At 36.4% G+C, this 17,422-nt stretch overlaps 1 long non-coding RNA gene across 1 annotated transcript in view; it reads right to left on the minus strand.

Annotated features, from left to right (window-relative positions):
• Positions 1 to 8,985: 8,985 nt before the first annotated feature.
• The window catches only part of LOC126811257 (uncharacterized), a 76,916-nt gene continuing 68,479 nt past the window's right edge, over positions 8,986 to 17,422 (minus strand). The window contains exon 5 of the long non-coding RNA XR_007675464.2: positions 8,986 to 12,478. This is a non-coding gene — a long non-coding RNA (uncharacterized LOC126811257). The remainder of the gene's footprint in view (positions 12,479 to 17,422) is intronic.

The raw sequence follows: 17,422 nt of genomic DNA on the forward strand, positions 1-17,422 counted from the left end.
ATTGCCATTTTGGAGTTTTGTGATCCTAATGTTCCTGATCATGATGTTCGTTTAATGTATGCATACGATTTGTTTATCTCTCTGTTGAATGATGAACTCTCCGTGTCATCTTATAGTTACGTCTTCGTCGCGAAGCGCATTCAGTGCGATTTGACCCAGATCAAAGCACAGAGCACATAACTAGAGAGCAGATTTATAGTGGGAAAAGGTGAGGCAAAATTGCGACAAAATTTACCGGAAACGGAAATAAAAATTCATTGTCCACGTCGCGCTCGTGGTGCAATTTTCTGCCACATTGCGGGCCATGTGCTCTGTGGTCCGCAACGAGGCAGAAAATTCCACCACGAGCGCGACGTGGACATTGAATTTTTATTTCCGTTTCCGGTAAATTTTGTCGCAATTTTACCTCACGTTTCCCCTCTATTAATCTGCTCTCTAGTTATGTGCTCTGTGGATTGAAGGAAGCCGTCGCTCAGATGATGCTGGAGACAATCTATTCAGTCTCCAGTCCCGGCTTCTTTTGATCTGGGTCATATCAGGTGGCGGCGATAACGGAACTGACAAGAAGTGTTCATCATTCATATAATATACGGTGGATATGATGGCTGATGGGATACTCGCTTTCGTGTCTTTTTATTGTATTTGTCACTTTTGTATTGAATTCTATTCTAAATCTCTCACGATTAGATGAACATACTAATTTGAACGATAAATTATAGCATAATAGTATCGAGTGAGGGGATTGTTCTCGGGCATAGGAATCAAATCCTCAAAATACGGTATTTCGCTATACTACTCATGTTAGTAAATTCATACTCTATACTTACTAAATCCTATTTCTAGATCTAAAAACTTTTTAAAAATATTTTGTTATTAGTGATTGTCGTGTAAAAAATAAAATCCCTTTCTTTGTTTGAAAATAAAAGTTCTGAATTGGAGCTTACCAGATGAGTCGCATCATTTCATTATTCATAAATCCTTTATATCAAAATTGACAAAAATTTCGGGAATCCTAGCCTCACAGGATACTATTATTGATGACCAATCAATCCTGCGCCCCATGTAAAGGTGAAGGGGTGATGAATTGCCTCGATTAGGACTCTTAACCTCATCTCTCGGTTCCAATTCATCTATTTAAATGACTCAATATACTGATTTTTCTCATTTTTTGCTCACCACGAGACTGATTTTTGTCAAAGTTTTTCTCAATGTTGTAGACTAGCGCCCGTGGATTTTATTGTTGATATTTTTAGGACATATACTCGCCTCAAAATACATACCCCCGATTTCGACCCACCCCCTGCTGCAGACGAGATATAGCCCCTCAACCATTGGGTACATTGTACTATGCGAAAAGTGGTATCCAGAAAACTCCCCCCAGCGGCTAAAGACTGTGATATTGGGTCTGTCTTTCATGTTGGGGTTTTATGGGCCGACCTCCACTATCCATCCACAATCGGACATAATCACTAACCTGGCTAAAAATCGACATAGGGCCATATCTAAGAGGGGGTTAATATTTGGGGTCGTCCATTTTGGCTTTTTGCATGTTGGGATGGGGTGACTTTATGACCTGAGTAAGAATGAATTTGACCGACCCCCACCTTATCACTTTCTGCATGGTTTTCTCGTTTTTCTTTTAAGATACTTGATATAATCCATGTCACGTGACGATGAATATGAAAGCTTTCATATCTGCGATTTTTTTTGAAAAATTTGATCCTTATTTTCTCAAAGGGGAGATAACTTGGCAATTTCTAATGACTTTGTTGAAGTTGAATCAACCAGGTCTACTTACATTCTTAATTTTATGAAAATCGTACTAATGTTCAAGAAGTTATCATGTTGGTTTTACTTCCAGGATGAGCTGTCGATGACGTAATATTCGAATTTCGAAAATCGGAAATAGCAGATTTAAAGTAAATGTTTTAAGGTACTCAAAGAAAAAAGAATTAGTAAAATAGATCACAAAAGCACAAAGTTACAGTTGTGTAGATCAATTTTTTCATCAGTAAAGTTCGGTGATTTCGGATTCGTAAAACTTTTTGAAAATATATTGATTCCAAAGCCAGTACCCATTCCTGGAAGAAGGCTAACCAGAAATGTATTAATTTCGGAAATAGGAGACGAATTCACGAAACGCGGGCCGATTTCGATTATTTTCAAGCCGTTAATAGGAATTTTTCACTCCTAAACAACTTTGTCGGCACGAAAAACGTCAAGGGCGATATTCGAATTTTTTAAATATTCAAATACCAAACATTCGACCATAAGCCAGGCTTTCCTGAAATGTATTAATTTCAGAAATAGGAGACGCATTGTGAACATTCTACGGCCTATTGTGTTTATTTACAAGTCCGTTAATGTAGATTTTTCACTCTTTTTCGTATTCACTTCAAAATGGTGACCACCAGTTGACCTAAATCAAATTTCTGCTCTAAACGTTTTTTAGGCATTCCTTCAAGGATTCAGAATATGTAACTCCCATGTCTGAAAGTATAATATCGCAAAAGCCTTAGGGACTTTTCACGTTTCAAGATGGTGGCACTTTCGGTTGTATCGATCGACTTCATATTTTGTGTACGCATCAGGAATTCCTCATCTAGTACAGAACAAACATTCAAGGCAATCTGACCTATATTTTTAAAAAAACCTTTGATCCTTAATTTCTCCAAGGGGAAATAAGTTAGGACATATCTAATGGTATCGCTGAAGTTGAGTTAATGAGATCTACATACATTACAAATTTCATGAAAATCGGAGCAATATTAAAGAAGTTGTCAGTTCTGTATTACTTCCTGGACGAAATGTCAACGACGTAATTTTCGAAAATCGGAAATATTAGTCATAGAGTTATGGGTATGTAGGTCAATTTCTTCGTTCGTAAAATTCGGTGATTTCGGATTACTAAAACGTTTTAAAAAAATATTTAATCAACAGCCGGTTTCGTAAAACGTTTTGAAAATATATTTAATCAAAAGCTGCCACCCATTTGGGGGGGGGGGGGTAGGTCAAAGTTTCAGAAAGATCCTATGGTTAGATTCTGAGAAATCCGATTTGCAGAAACTACACAAATAATAATAATTATAATAATAATAACTAGACCTGCAAGCAGCACTGAACCGGCTTTCAGGAATCAGACAGGAAGTGTGTCATTCAATAGCTTATTCATCGAGCTACCAAACGATACTTTAGATGTTTTGATCCGTTCACACCCGACGTGAATCACGATTTTTGCAAGAGCACCGATTTTTACTGGGTTTGTTTTCTTTTTTTTAAAATCGAATATTTTTTTGGACTATTTCCGGTTTACGGATCATTGTCGGGATAGATTTAACACGTTGTTTGGGAACCTAACTTCCTGTACCAGAAGTTTCAGAAATTTCCATTGGACAGTTTTTAACGATATTTAGCAAATAATTGGTAGTCTGATGCCAATGTGTTATCTCCCTTATACCATTAGAAGCAGATAGAACGATTTTTTGACTTTTGTGGCCCTTTTTGGACCATTTATACTATGTTGTCGTTTTCGAGAAAATGGCGTACCATAATTTATTTTCAAGCCATCTAAATCGTATCATTCAGATGTCATATGATAGTCCATTAATGGGGCTATCCAGCGATACTTTAGTTCTTTTGGTCCGCTAACATCTGATAGAGAAATCAAGTTTTTTTGCAAGAGCGCTATTTTTTTAACCCTTTTCTTCATTTTTTGAATAATTCCGGTATGGAGATTATTGTTGGGATAGTTTTAATAACCGGTTTGGGCAATTAAATAGCCGCAGAGCTCTGTAATGATATATTACATTGTCTGATCAGATAAAATGCCCCTGGGAAATCCTATGTTCAATAGTGCCAAAAATGCAAAAATGTCAGTATATCGAAAATTAAATTTAAATATTTCAATACATATTATACATGGTTAGAATCGTAATGAGGTCAGCTATCTGAATGTGTAACTTTTTTGTAAAAATTTGTTTAAATAATAAAGTAATAGAGCATTTTCCAAAATTTCACGATTTTTCAACTTTTTTCGATTTTCAGTACGTTATTTTACCTATTCCAGACATTTCAATGTCTTATTGGATGGATTCATGCACACTCTCGATAGGGAAGGTTTAAGAAAAATCCTTGGAGCAGTTTTCGAGATATGGGCGTCCAAAAACGCTCCAAATCAGAAAATACTTGATTTTCAGCATGTCATATTTTGCTACCCTCTCATAGGATTCGTGTGATATGACAGTCGAATCCCCGGGCCACCCAACGATACCTTAATTTCTTTAATCCGTTGATATCGGGTGGAGAAATCATGTTTTTCCCCCAAAGCACCCATTTTTTGCGTTTTCTTCAAAATATCGGAATTTTTTCGACCACTTCCGGTTTAAGGATTCTTGTCGAAATAGCTTTATCAGTTGGAATTGGACAATAACTTCATGTTCCAGAAGTTTCAGAAACGTCGATTCGGCCGTAAAACGAAACTCGGGCTCACAAAATGGGCAGAAAATTCGAAAAATAAAGGGTGATAACTCTGAATGAAAGTTATATTACAACGTGCTTTCAATTTTCGAACAATAAAAGACAACGACGAAATTTCGAAATTGCAAACTCTTGGATTGCTATTGGCTCGGAAAAGACTCAAGGATTCCAAAAATGTGAATTGTTTTAAAATAGGTAAAGAATTGGCGAAACCACGGCCGATTTTTGATTTATTGCTACAAATCTTAACAAAAACAATAAGCTGTCATATGAAAGCTTCACTAGATCTGCTACTGTCCCATTGATCGACAGTGTCATGGATTATATCAAGTACCTTATAAGAAAAAAAAAGAACTAGAAAAAATAATTATCAAAATCGGTCAAAAACTCGCGAATTTACAAGTCTAAATATACTGATAAACATTGCACCCGGGCAAACAAATAATCTGAAAACTAAAGGGAAATAACAGAGACTTTTATTGCAGTAATCGGAATGACATCCCGTTCCAGAAGTTTCAGAAAAATGGATCAATCCGTTTAAAAACGGGACGGGTGAGAAAATAAAATGAAAATGGCGGGAAAGAACTAAAGAAAGGCTGATGACTATGCAAAAATTAAATGAGATAAATTTGAATGGAACTAATATTTTTGGAATCAGATTGACCTCAGCTGTTGGAATATTAAGGTTAAATTTGTAAATTTTGAAAATTAAGGACATAAAAAACTTTATCCGCACGTAAAAGGTCAAAGGCGAAATTCAAAATGTTGAAATTTTCAAATACCAAAAATTCGAACCTGATACCGGCTATCCCGAAACGTATTCATTTGGGAAATCGAAGCCGATTTCTCCAAACTACGGACTATTGTGTTTATTTTCACGTCCGTTAAAGTGGATTTTTCACTGTTTTTCATGTTCAATTCAAAATGGTGACCATCTGTTGATCGAAATTAAAATTCTGCTCTGAACGTTTTTTAGGCATTCCTTCAAGGATTCAGTAACTCCCATGTCTGAAAGTAAAATATCGCCAACGTCTTAGGGTATTTTCACGTTTCAAGATGGTTATTTGTACTCATCAGTAATTTCATAGCTAGAATAAAAATAAATTTTGGAAGCAATCTGGCCTACTTTTTGTCGATTTTTGTCGAAAAATTTGATCCTTATTTTCCCTAAGGAAAGATAACTTGGAAATTTTCTAATGACATCGTTGAAGTTGGATCAACCAGATCTACTTATATTCCTAATTTCATGAAAAGCGTACTAATAGTACAATCGTACATAGTTCCGGGACTGTGAAAAGTACTGTATTTTACGATTTGGAGCCCACTGAGTTGCCTTTATCTCGAAAACGGCTCCTAATAATTTTTTAAAACTTCTTCTATAGGTAGAAATGAAGCCCATGTGGGGGCAAAATGTGTGGTTTGGAGACTCGCCATTAGAAGATTTGTTGTTGTACATATATGATGTGAAGGATAAACTTTGTTGCGAGTTTCTGTAACCATACACTTATCCCATTTGTGCAGCATGGAAAGCGTCTGTAAAGATCCGTGACAATGTCGATGGCAAACTTTTAATAAATTTAACAATGATGTCACAATCTGATTTGCCAAGACGTTTTCCTTTCTCCAAAACATTGCCATGGAGTCCTGCAATGCCCATGGGAAGTTGTTGAATGCTACCGTATCAACAATTAACATAGATGGGCTGATTGAAAAACGACACCGGAAATGTTCTCTGCAGAAGATGAGCTAACCAAATACTAGCAAGATCAGTTGAGACAGAAATGAAAAGCAGCTATCTATCTTTCTATCATCATCAATAATATTGTCGAGTATTGTACAGGAATCAAATTCTGCAAGGAATTTCTCGACGCGGCAGCGATCAATACCATCAAATTTTTGAATGTCAAGAACATATAAGCGCAAACGTGGCTCATCGAACGGATGAATATGGTTATAATCTGGACACTCATGTTTCAGTGGAGTTAAGGTGGACCACTTTCTAATGTGACGTGTACATTTGTTGACGATTATTATTCATGGTGCTATGTAAAGGTAGTCAATAAAATTGTACAAAACGATGAGCCAAGAGAAACCAAAATAGGGAAAATATACTCTTCAAAAAAAGTAGGGGATATTGAAATACAAATACCTATGCAAGTTGCGATATGATAAATAGTCATGGACATTTGACATGCTTTGAGAGTATGTTCACAGATGAAGAACTTATCGCCCCAACAGAACCACTGAGCTGCATGTGCGACACGCAATAGTGCCATACACGTGGGAGGGGTTCATTGTCTTGTTTGACACTTCAAGGAAGGGTTGATGAAAACTGTCGCGTGTTGGTTTATCTATACATGTTTGCTTGCCTATCGGTTCTTGCATACGATTTACTGTCTATCGTATCTTTGCTTTAGTGTGTTACGTTTAATTTGATCGGGAGACGTGTTTGGCTGTGGCACTGCAAGAGGGGTGGGTCAGATTGACCCAAATAGTGATTGGACGGTTGATTAGGAGCATGCCACCATGAATTGCTGAATGTCTGAGGATTGGTGGAGCAATTACTCATTATTAAGACAAAAATCAAAAACGTCCGATTTCATTTTTGCGGTGTATCTCTTTCCGAGTGAAATGGGGCCGTCAGATAAGCCGCCCATATGAACTGTTTATGTTCATGTGTAGGCAATTGACCTGTTATTAACATACACTGTTTACCTCTAATAAAAACAGCAGTGCATTTCCGCAGTTTTGTATTGTTTCTGAATATCCCCTACTTTTTTTTTTGAAGAGTATACATAAAAGTTAATTTGGAACATTGCCAGGGCCGTATACATTGAAACAGGCTGTAGGGACATAAATAGGTGGAAATGTTTGCATTTTTATTGTTTTCCACAGCAACAGCATACAACGTTTTTTCAAAGGACGAGTTAATATTTTGTAGATCTAATTAGGCAGTAGCCGAGTGAACAGACTATATTCACTTTAATAACCAGGGTGAAATTGTCGAGATTGTTAGAGATTATTATAAACCTATAACGGTAAATCTCTTTGATCTTTAGGGTATATTCTGAAAGTCGAGGGCGTCTTTGGATGTATACAGGGGAATTTGGGGTTATTCTTCTGAAAGTTTTTCTCGTAAAGCTGTAACAGGTTGTTCTTCCAAAGTAGGTTTTTGTCCCATAAGAAAACATGATATAAGGTTTTTCTTACGGGAATTCTGGGTTATTCTCATTTTTTGTACATCTAAACATATACGGTTTATAAGCAAGATAAAGTCCTCGACTTCGGTTATGCTGGGTAAGAAAGACTTCAGAAAAAAAAACTCGACAGAAAAACCTCGGCCTACCGGCCTCGGTTTTTCTTTTTCTCGGGTTATCTTCTTCAGTCTTTCTTTCCTCAGCATAACCCCAGTCTCGTGCTCTATCCTATGCATAAAGTATCGTAGAATGTTCTTTAAAGTAGAAAAGGTTTATCCAATAAATACACCAGGTGGCAATTCTTTCCCGCCACAATGACGAAAGTAAACATAGACAAGATTAACCAGACACTTCTTTCAGAAGAATAACCTGTGACTATTTCAGGTAGACAGATCACGTCCTCGATTTAACGTGATCCTACGTGTGTTTTCTCAGAATTAAAATCTTTAACCCCAGTACTTGAGGTATTTGACACTGCTTATCTGCGATGTCAACTACAGTATTGCCAATTTTGATATTGTTACACAAAGAGTAGATAACAGACCAATTCAACCACTTGTTAAATACTATCCTCGATTAGATGGACCGAATTTTAATGTCATTGTGTTTATTGGCATCGGACATCGAACCCACCAATTGAGGAAATATTATGGAGAAAAATAAATTCTTTTAGGAACAAACTATTTTCTTTTCTCATTTCAAAGTAGATTGTATTGTTAATACAAGGACCAGTATGCTCTTATCCACACAGGCTTATAAGTATAAATATTTGGTACCGCCTCATTTCCTAAAAAGCTATGCAAATAAGCGCAGCTTTTATAAAACGTACCAAATTAGAGGACCCAATGTTTAGTTTCTATGTGCTTAGCAGCATCTAGCCACATATACAGTTGGGGTTGGCTGTACTTGTTTCCCTGTGTATATAAAATGCCATAGCTATGATTAAACTACAGATCTGCCGCTATCCTTTGATGTTGGCGTACCATTATTCTATACAAGCTAAATCGCGTGATGATTTCTTGAAGTTAACGTGCCGGATAGCGTCTTTTAATTTGTTTAATTGTCTCGAACAAGGCATTGCGTAATATATTGACCATTAAACCACACATAGTTTTCGAGCTTTCTTTCAACGTGGAACACCCTGCAATCATTATGTATACAAATAGAACTAGACCTTTTACCCCCAAGTCAGCATTAATGTATTGGCACATCTAGGCACACCATTGATGGTTCGGGATAATTATATGGTTAATCATAGAACTAATATTCTAGTTCTATGGGTAATCTGAATTTTAAGAATCAGTACAAAAGGTTCAGTTATTAAGAAAACTTTTATTTTTTACATTATTTAATGTTTGATGTAAACGTACACAATAGATCAAATATACATCTATGTAATTAAAAAAAAACTACTATACAAATTGAATACTGTACAATAAATTAAAATATGCAAGATTGAAACCTGTCATTTAACTACAGGTTGCTGGGTAACGAAACATACGTCAACAGCATGGGCAAGTCGTCCGGCAGTCTACCAGGCAGAATTTTTCGATTAATGCACATATATTTCATACAGAGCGATCTCAAGATTCTACAATGTGAAACAAAGGCCATAATTCTAGAAATGATTTACTACATTTAATAACGTGTATAAATTCAATACATATTGGATGATACCGTTTGTCGTTTAAACATTCACAAGGTTCTACAAAGTGAAACAAGCGCAATTAATTAACGGAAACTGTTGAAATAAAATAAGCTTGTTTTGTTTACTAATATAAATGATACATATAAATTTTATACAGATAGAATGATCACTTTTGTCTTTAAAGCGTTCACAAGGTTCTATAAAGTAAAATAATGGCCATAACTCTTGCTGAAATTCAGTAGACTTTTTTGTCTCACCAATACAAACAGGATAATGTAAATATTTAAAGATTGGATTATAAATGTAGTTTATAGAAATGTCTGGCGGGCGAGCGGATCGGCAAGGCGACAATAGACGACCACAATCAACGTGGGCGTATAACAAAACTTAAATTCGAAAACAGACGCCTTGCAGTAATACATATGTACAATTGAGCACCATTCCACATAGTAAAAAATTAGAACACAACACTATGACCAAACAGGGAAGAAAAAAGAAATATATACAAAGCGAGAAATGTTAAATATATATATCAAAGCCGAGGCACTTCGCCACAGACACGCCCGCAGTACATCCATGCGACATATAACTACTTTCATATTACAACCTTCAGCATTCGCACCACTGTTTCCGCACTAACTTGCATCAGTACAACTCCATAGTCTTTTCTCATATAATTAAATTACACAACCAATACAACAGTACAAAAGCTATGCCAATCTAAGCTCACCCCAATCAAACAGTTTAGTTAACGTATTTATCAAACAAGATCTCATGTAGATACAACAAAGTATATATATGAGGGTCGGCTGAAAAGTTCTAAGCCTTAAAAGGATAGATCAGTTGGGTTGAAATAAACTTTTGCCACGAACAAACAAGTACAATCATTGAATGAATCAAGGACATAAGAACTCCAACTGTAGTGTTATTATTGTTTTCGTACCAGACACGTTTGTGAACCTGCTCATTGACATCACCAGAAATGGACAAAACTGGCTATAGGGAAGTCATCAAGTACCTGCAACTGAAAGGACTAACCCCAACACAGATACGTGCCGACATGGTTTCCACTTTAGGGGGAGATGCCCCTTCCTTTTCCACAGTGGGCTGTGGAATTTAAACGTGGCAAAAAGAGCATTGGCGATGATTCGCGTCATTGAAGGTCATAAACAGCGACCATTCAAGAATACATTACCCCGGTACATGACATGGTGATGGCTGATCGACGATTGACCACTATTGACGCATGGTCAGACTATCAATGGACGATATTATGCTGACCTACTGAGACAGCTGCGTGAAGCTATCAAAGCTAGGCCACGAGGAATGCTCACTAAAGGAACGCTGTTCCACCAAGACAATGTTCCTGTTCATAAATCGGTGATTGCCATGTCAGCGATCCATGATTGTGGCTTACCCGATTTGGCCTCGTCAGACTTCCACCGGTTTTCAAAAAAGAAAAAGGAACTAGCCGGTCGTCATTTTCCTAGTAATAATGACGTCATGTCAGCTGTGGACGACCTTTTTTTTTTTAGGGTGGATGAGAAAAATAAATAGAAACCATCGACTTTGTACAGGTCTTTCACAAACAGGCTTAGAACTTTTCAGCCAGCTCTCGTATTCAATATATATATAAAAAAAAACTATTTAGTCAGGCAGTTTAGGATCAGATTTAAGATGAATGTGGACGTTCCAGACCAAATCGCCAAATTTTAATCTTGATAGACACCGCTTCCCAAAAATATATTATGGTGGCTATCTTGAATTTTCAAGATTTCCGCTATGCAAAAACATGTATGTACCTGTAGCTATATCTCAGCTTCTAAATTACTTTAGATAGGGGTGGGGTTATTTTACAAATGTTGATGTTCAACATTTAACACCACCCCTACTTTAGAAGGGTCACAATCTTGGTGTCGAAACCTACATTGTTAGGGTCAAGGAATACAATGAAAAGAAACCATTACCTCCAAATATATATTAAGACGATCATTTTGGGTATTCAAAATTTCCGATATGCAAATGATTATAAGACCCTCCAAAAAAGATCTTGGATGAGTTCGCTTTTTGTGCGGTTCGTACAACAACTTCTTTGGTTATGAACCCTGTCTTTTCAGGAAAAGGTGAAATATATACCACATTTTTGTATGATTCAGATGTTTGAAGATTAAAAGATCTTAGATGAGCTATATTTTGGTGCGCATGATACCGCAACTTCTTGGGTTACGTTCCCTGCATATTTAGAGTTCCGCAACCTTCCTTTCCGGAGGTACCCGCTTTTGCGAAAACCTTGTGAATGCGAAACATATTCGATGGAAAGCATTGGGACTATGAGATAATTAGCCATATCGATTTTCTCTGTCAGCCTATCTTGCATGGCAACGGCTTGTTTGGTTATTTTCTGGAAGTTTTTATTCCACTTCTAGCAAGCTTTCAGTTTGGTCACGATTTCCGAAAATTCAGCCTGACATCGTAGAACTGAAAAAGGGGATGGGAGGGGATAAATTGAACTTGTCAAGTCCGTCCAGAGGGCGGGAAATCATTTTTCCCACAGTCAACTTTTAGAAAATATTTCCGGACCTAAGCGGTGAAATACCGCCCACCCCCTCTACAAACTCCCATTTCCGGAAACCTTGCTTCGTCAATCAAACCGTAACATAGACCCTGTTTAGACCCTAAGATTGTAATTCTAAGTGGTTTAGAAACTGGGATATTCGTAAAAATAGGTTTTTACATATATGGTTACATATATGATTGTATTCCCTGACGCTGAAAATGTATGTTTAAACATCAAGCTGAGATATTGGTAGATCAAGGACATAGCTAGCATCTGGAGAAAATTGGGCGCTTTTGTTCGGAATGTCCACATCAACTTGTTACAAAACAATAATAATAAAAAAAATAACAATCATATGAGCTGCAAACATAATTAAATAGACAAATATTGAGTAATCGGAAATGTGTGTATGTCTAATATTCAGAATGCGACTGTATCAACGACCAAAACATCGCTGAAACATGGGTGCCGGTTTATTATAAATAATGTAGTTTTTATATCTATGTAGTCATTAGCCGAAAAATTCTTCGAGGAACTGTGATTGATTCTGATGAGGTCCGGGACGTATTGTTATTAATGCGTTGGTTCAGTACATTATATCTGAAAATGTAATTCATAGATGGTATTAGTGGAAGCTATAAATCGACTTCGAAACATCCGTACGTGTAACACATGACTGTGGTCGCTCTTTCTTGCCTTCCCGTCCTGATCTCGTCCCTTCTTACCTTCGATTCGCTACGAGTAACAGGGCGAAGAAGAAGGCAAGAAATAATCAGTGCGAGTCACTTCGCGCTGTTAACTCATAGCGAAGTGAAACCTCGACGGAGTGAGATTTCTTGCTTTCTTGGCTATGATTCTATAACCAGAAAGCGAAGGCAATACAACTCAGACCAAGACCAGTCAAGCCAATTAATAGACCACTTGGACTAGTGGATAGACCATTCGGGTCAATATTTTACTAATTTGCTTCATAATTAAAATAAAAGGCTTCCATGCATAACCAATGTGTTTATTATAATCAACTTATAATCAAATTCGCCCGTCATCAATACCTGTTCTTCGACCAAGATTCCCAATTACAGCCCTGATGCTGTAATGATTGAAAAAAGAAGTTTTCGTAGCAATTATTGTTATCAATGATATCCGCGAAATGACTACTTTGATAGGGAAATATCTAATGCATCGAGATCCACCTTTTAACAGACATTCTGTCTCCACATCAAATCTCTCAATACGACACCCCTGACAGCTATTGGTAGGAAGTATTTCTATCGGTATTAACATGGCGTTATAATGTTGTATTTCACTATTATTCACATTAAACGGCCGAAATACAGACATCGTTATATTTATATACACCGAGAAAATATATTACCTTTTCTACTTCGAAATGTCACAGCCCACTTTGTAAATGTTGCCAACATGTGATTATTGATATTAAATTTACCTTTTCTAATATTAATTAAACATTTAAAATTAATAGTAATGTGAACTGTAGCACTAACATTTATTTATTGTTCTTGTATGTAACCAGTGCGGTAAATATTATATAGGTAAATTTGACACAGAATTACGTGTCCGAATCCGTGTGCCCGGGAACAGTATACAAATCAATCCTGTTTTGAAAGTTTCCAGGTGTATAGATAAACAAAGTGAAGACTGGGATACTGACTGGCTATCTGGTTCTCAATCTAGAATTATTGCAATTAGATCTGCGGCACAGCTATGCCTGGTTTTAATAACGCTCTTTATCATTTAAACTATGATCCGCCCCGTGCAAATGTCACTATCCACAGGAATTCAAAAATATCAGTTGCATTTATACATTTGTAGGGTGCCCCACACAGCCACAATTTGCTCTGTTAAAACACATCTATTCACTATTGAAGCCGTACAAAACCTATTATTAACGATTCTGAATAACAATAATGGCTTCCGATGTTAATCGAGAAAATTCCTCGGGCTTTCTGGCGCGGTTCCCCCTTGTCAATTATGCAGGAAGGAGGGCCTAAAAGGGACAGTGTCTAGTCCTTCAGATAGGTCTAAAAAAACCTAGGTCCCGATTACACATTGGCGTGCACGTAAATACACCCGTGTCCGGTTAAAATCTTCCCCGTCATAGCACACTGTATGGAGTATTTCCGTCTTCATTAGACCAGTAAAGTATACTACCGTATTATGGTTTGGCTGGTATCACAACAAATGTGAGCCGCCATTTTAAATATCACGCGATGCTGGTGCTCCTCAATAAAATTGGTTAAATGCAATCTCGTTAAGCTAAACGATAAACAATACGCTAGTTTGTTTCCCCATTTCTTGTTTACCGAGAAAAAAAAAATGTTTATGTTTTGGCTCAATGCTGATGACTTTTTAACCTGGGACAAAAAAGATGCTATCGAAAAATATTCATAAATAAAAAGGGTTTTGTAAAAATTTAGATTTAAATAAATTAGCACCTAATATCTGCAATAATATGTCGAAAATAAAAAAAATCTAAATGGCGTAGGTATTTGCCTCGTCCCTAACTATGCCAAAATGTATCTTGCGACGGTTATTGTTACAATTATGGCAATATTTTGCTTGTAAAATCCGTTATCATTTGATTTTCATAAAAGTGACACGATTTGATAATTAAAGCATGGCGTACACTGATCCGGCGATCTTTTCGGTAACTGACGGCAACTGGTTGGTTGCTGAATTCAACGCATGTACATCGACATCGGTAAAACAGAAAAACAAGTTTTGAGCTTTCAGAAAATATCAATTTTGCCCGGCCGCATAGTCTTTTTACTATAAACCTTCTAATTTTCCGTATTTCGATCCGATTTAAGGAAATTAATTTAGGCTTTGCACGACGTTAACGGTAATTAAAACCTTAGAGAAAGACCCCATAATAGAAAGTCTCATAATAAATAATAATAAATGTCCATAGTTTTCTTTCAGCTAATTTGCTAGAGACTATTGTTCACTGTTTTAGCTTAAGAAGAATTAAGCTGATAATTTTCAAAACTATCGACAGGCCAATATATGTAGCCTCTTTAAGAAAACGGATGTACTTTCTTTTTATTATAATTAAAGATGTATTATTTAAGATGTATTTTGTTTGGTCTGATAAGTGATATGTAATATAAATTATAAATCAGGCATTCATTCTCATAAAATAAAACCAAGTACGAACAAACCAAACCATTAGACAAAATTCGAAGTCCTAAAAAAACGGTATAGGCAAAATAGTGTAAACAGCAAATGGACTGTTCAGTATGTACAAAAAACATGATGAACAGTGGTAACAGGTGTCCGGAAGAGTAAGCTTACCCTGCCTGGCACTACACCCACCATAGATGCATCCAAACCCTTAGACAAAATCTCGGTAAAATAACATAATTAGCCAATGGAATTTCCGTATGCAAAATGCACATGATGAACAGTGGTAAAAGATGTCGTAACTACAATCAGGGAAATAGTATACGCGTCAATTAAATATATCTAGAATAATAGCCGAAAGAGACATGTTATATTTGCTAATCAAGTCAATATGACGGCCATAACACTTTCGAAGTTTTTTTAAGTTTAGTGGGCAAGTATCCCTGTAGTTGAATCTTAGATGACAAATGGCTCGGTCTACTTAAAAAATCAGAATAAAAGGAACAAGCTCTCGCGTATCGAACTAACAGAGACACATACACTCAATATGCTGGCGATAGTGGAATGTTACTACCAATAAATAGAAAGTTGACAATCGGAAAGTCAAAGTCATCACGTTTATCGTACAATTTAACACTCAGTTTTATGGCAATTGTCAAGATCGAGACGCAGATCCAAGTAGGAAGTATAATTGTCACTGTCAGAGGCGTTTTCAATTTCGAGCTCTCCTCAGGATATATGAATTCTACATAATCACTAAATTTAGGATTATTCAGTGATAGAATATCATAGATATATCGATAAGGCTCTTTGCACAGTAAACAGATTTCAACATAAGCATTGCACACCGTTATAAAACGGAAGCAGAATCAACCAAATCCAGCAATATCAATTCCATATATACATTTGTCAAAATAGTGATCCTGACAAATTTGGTTACTGGGTCATTCCATGTCAAGTGGGACAAATTTCGGAAAGTTGGAAACATGACCCCCTCCCAAAAATTTATAAAAAATATATGTTATAGTACATGGACTTAAGCTAACAAATCCAAAACTATACCTCTCTAGGCCGAAAATTCGCTGAGATATGATCATTTGAAATTAGGGTTCTGAAACGGATCATAAATTCAGTATTTTTTTCAGGTTGTCGGGTGCTTTAAACGCACATTTCTAATAGGAGTAGAACTCTCTAACTTTGTAATCTAAGACAACCTTTGGTGTAGATTATGAATTTAGCATCACACTCATTGCCCAATGCGCAAAATTTGGAACAAATGAACTATTCACTATTTTTCAGGATTTCCACAACCACTGGCAAAGTCATTATTGCACACACAACCTCCAAAATTGGCATAGTTAATATCTGTTTGTCTTTTATCAATTTACAAAAGATTCTGAGTCGATGGAATATATACTTTTACAAATATACAGTCTCGAAATTCAGTGCACACTGAAAACGTACAAAATATACCCATTTTCAGCTTCAATTTTTGCCATGTGGGACAGAGATTAAAATTCTGAAAATGTTTGATAATAAATTTTCAATTACCCTACTACATGTACACATTAAAGTCCATCTTGTGTATTTGATGGCTTATTTTTTTAATCTGTGCCGTGATAGCTGTTATCAAAATTGTTGACTTTTCATATTGATTTTAAAATAATGTCTAAATGACCTATACTCTTCAAACGTGTCTATTTAGAGTGGCTTTTTGCATAGACTGCAAATATGTAATCATTTTGGATGTACATTGTACTGTTTTAATTTTATTTTGCCTCCATAATGAGAACCAAATGGTTAATACCTTCACGAATTGGAATAATGGGTTTTCACGATCAGATTAAAATTATTTCCGAAAGACTTAGACCCCTCATATGTGTCATTTTAGATCAACTCGTCACATAGAATCAGAATAAAGACTCTTTTGGGATCCAGGGAGTATCGTTTCGATTTAGTTTTGCTTTAAAAAACGGTGAAAACTTGTTTTGTCTGCTTAGTTTCTATATCACTAGACGCCTCAAAACTACAGGCCGCAATTCTTAACGCACCGTCTTGAAACTATAAGTACTAATGTTCCCTTATATCCTACTGATGTTCCCTATTGTTTATGGTGCGTGCTCGACCCCCAGGGGCAGAGAGCCACGCTCAGCTTTTGTATGTGTCAGTTTGTCGCCTACAAGCCACAATTCTTAATGGATTGTTTTGAAGTTGTGCATAATTATTCCTTATACCCTAAGAATGATCGCTATTGGGTTTTTTTGTGCATGACCAACACCTAGGGGCAGAGCCACGCCTATTTTTTCTTTGTGTATCTGGGTGTTTTGATCATCTTGAAAACTTTTCGTACTTATTCCTTATTTTCCTGCGTTGTAGATGATTCATTTTTCAAAGCCCCGT

Source organism: Patella vulgata, chromosome 2, assembly GCF_932274485.2.
Source record: "Patella vulgata chromosome 2, xgPatVulg1.2, whole genome shotgun sequence".
In the NCBI taxonomy this organism is placed as follows: Eukaryota; Metazoa; Mollusca; class Gastropoda; family Patellidae; genus Patella; species Patella vulgata.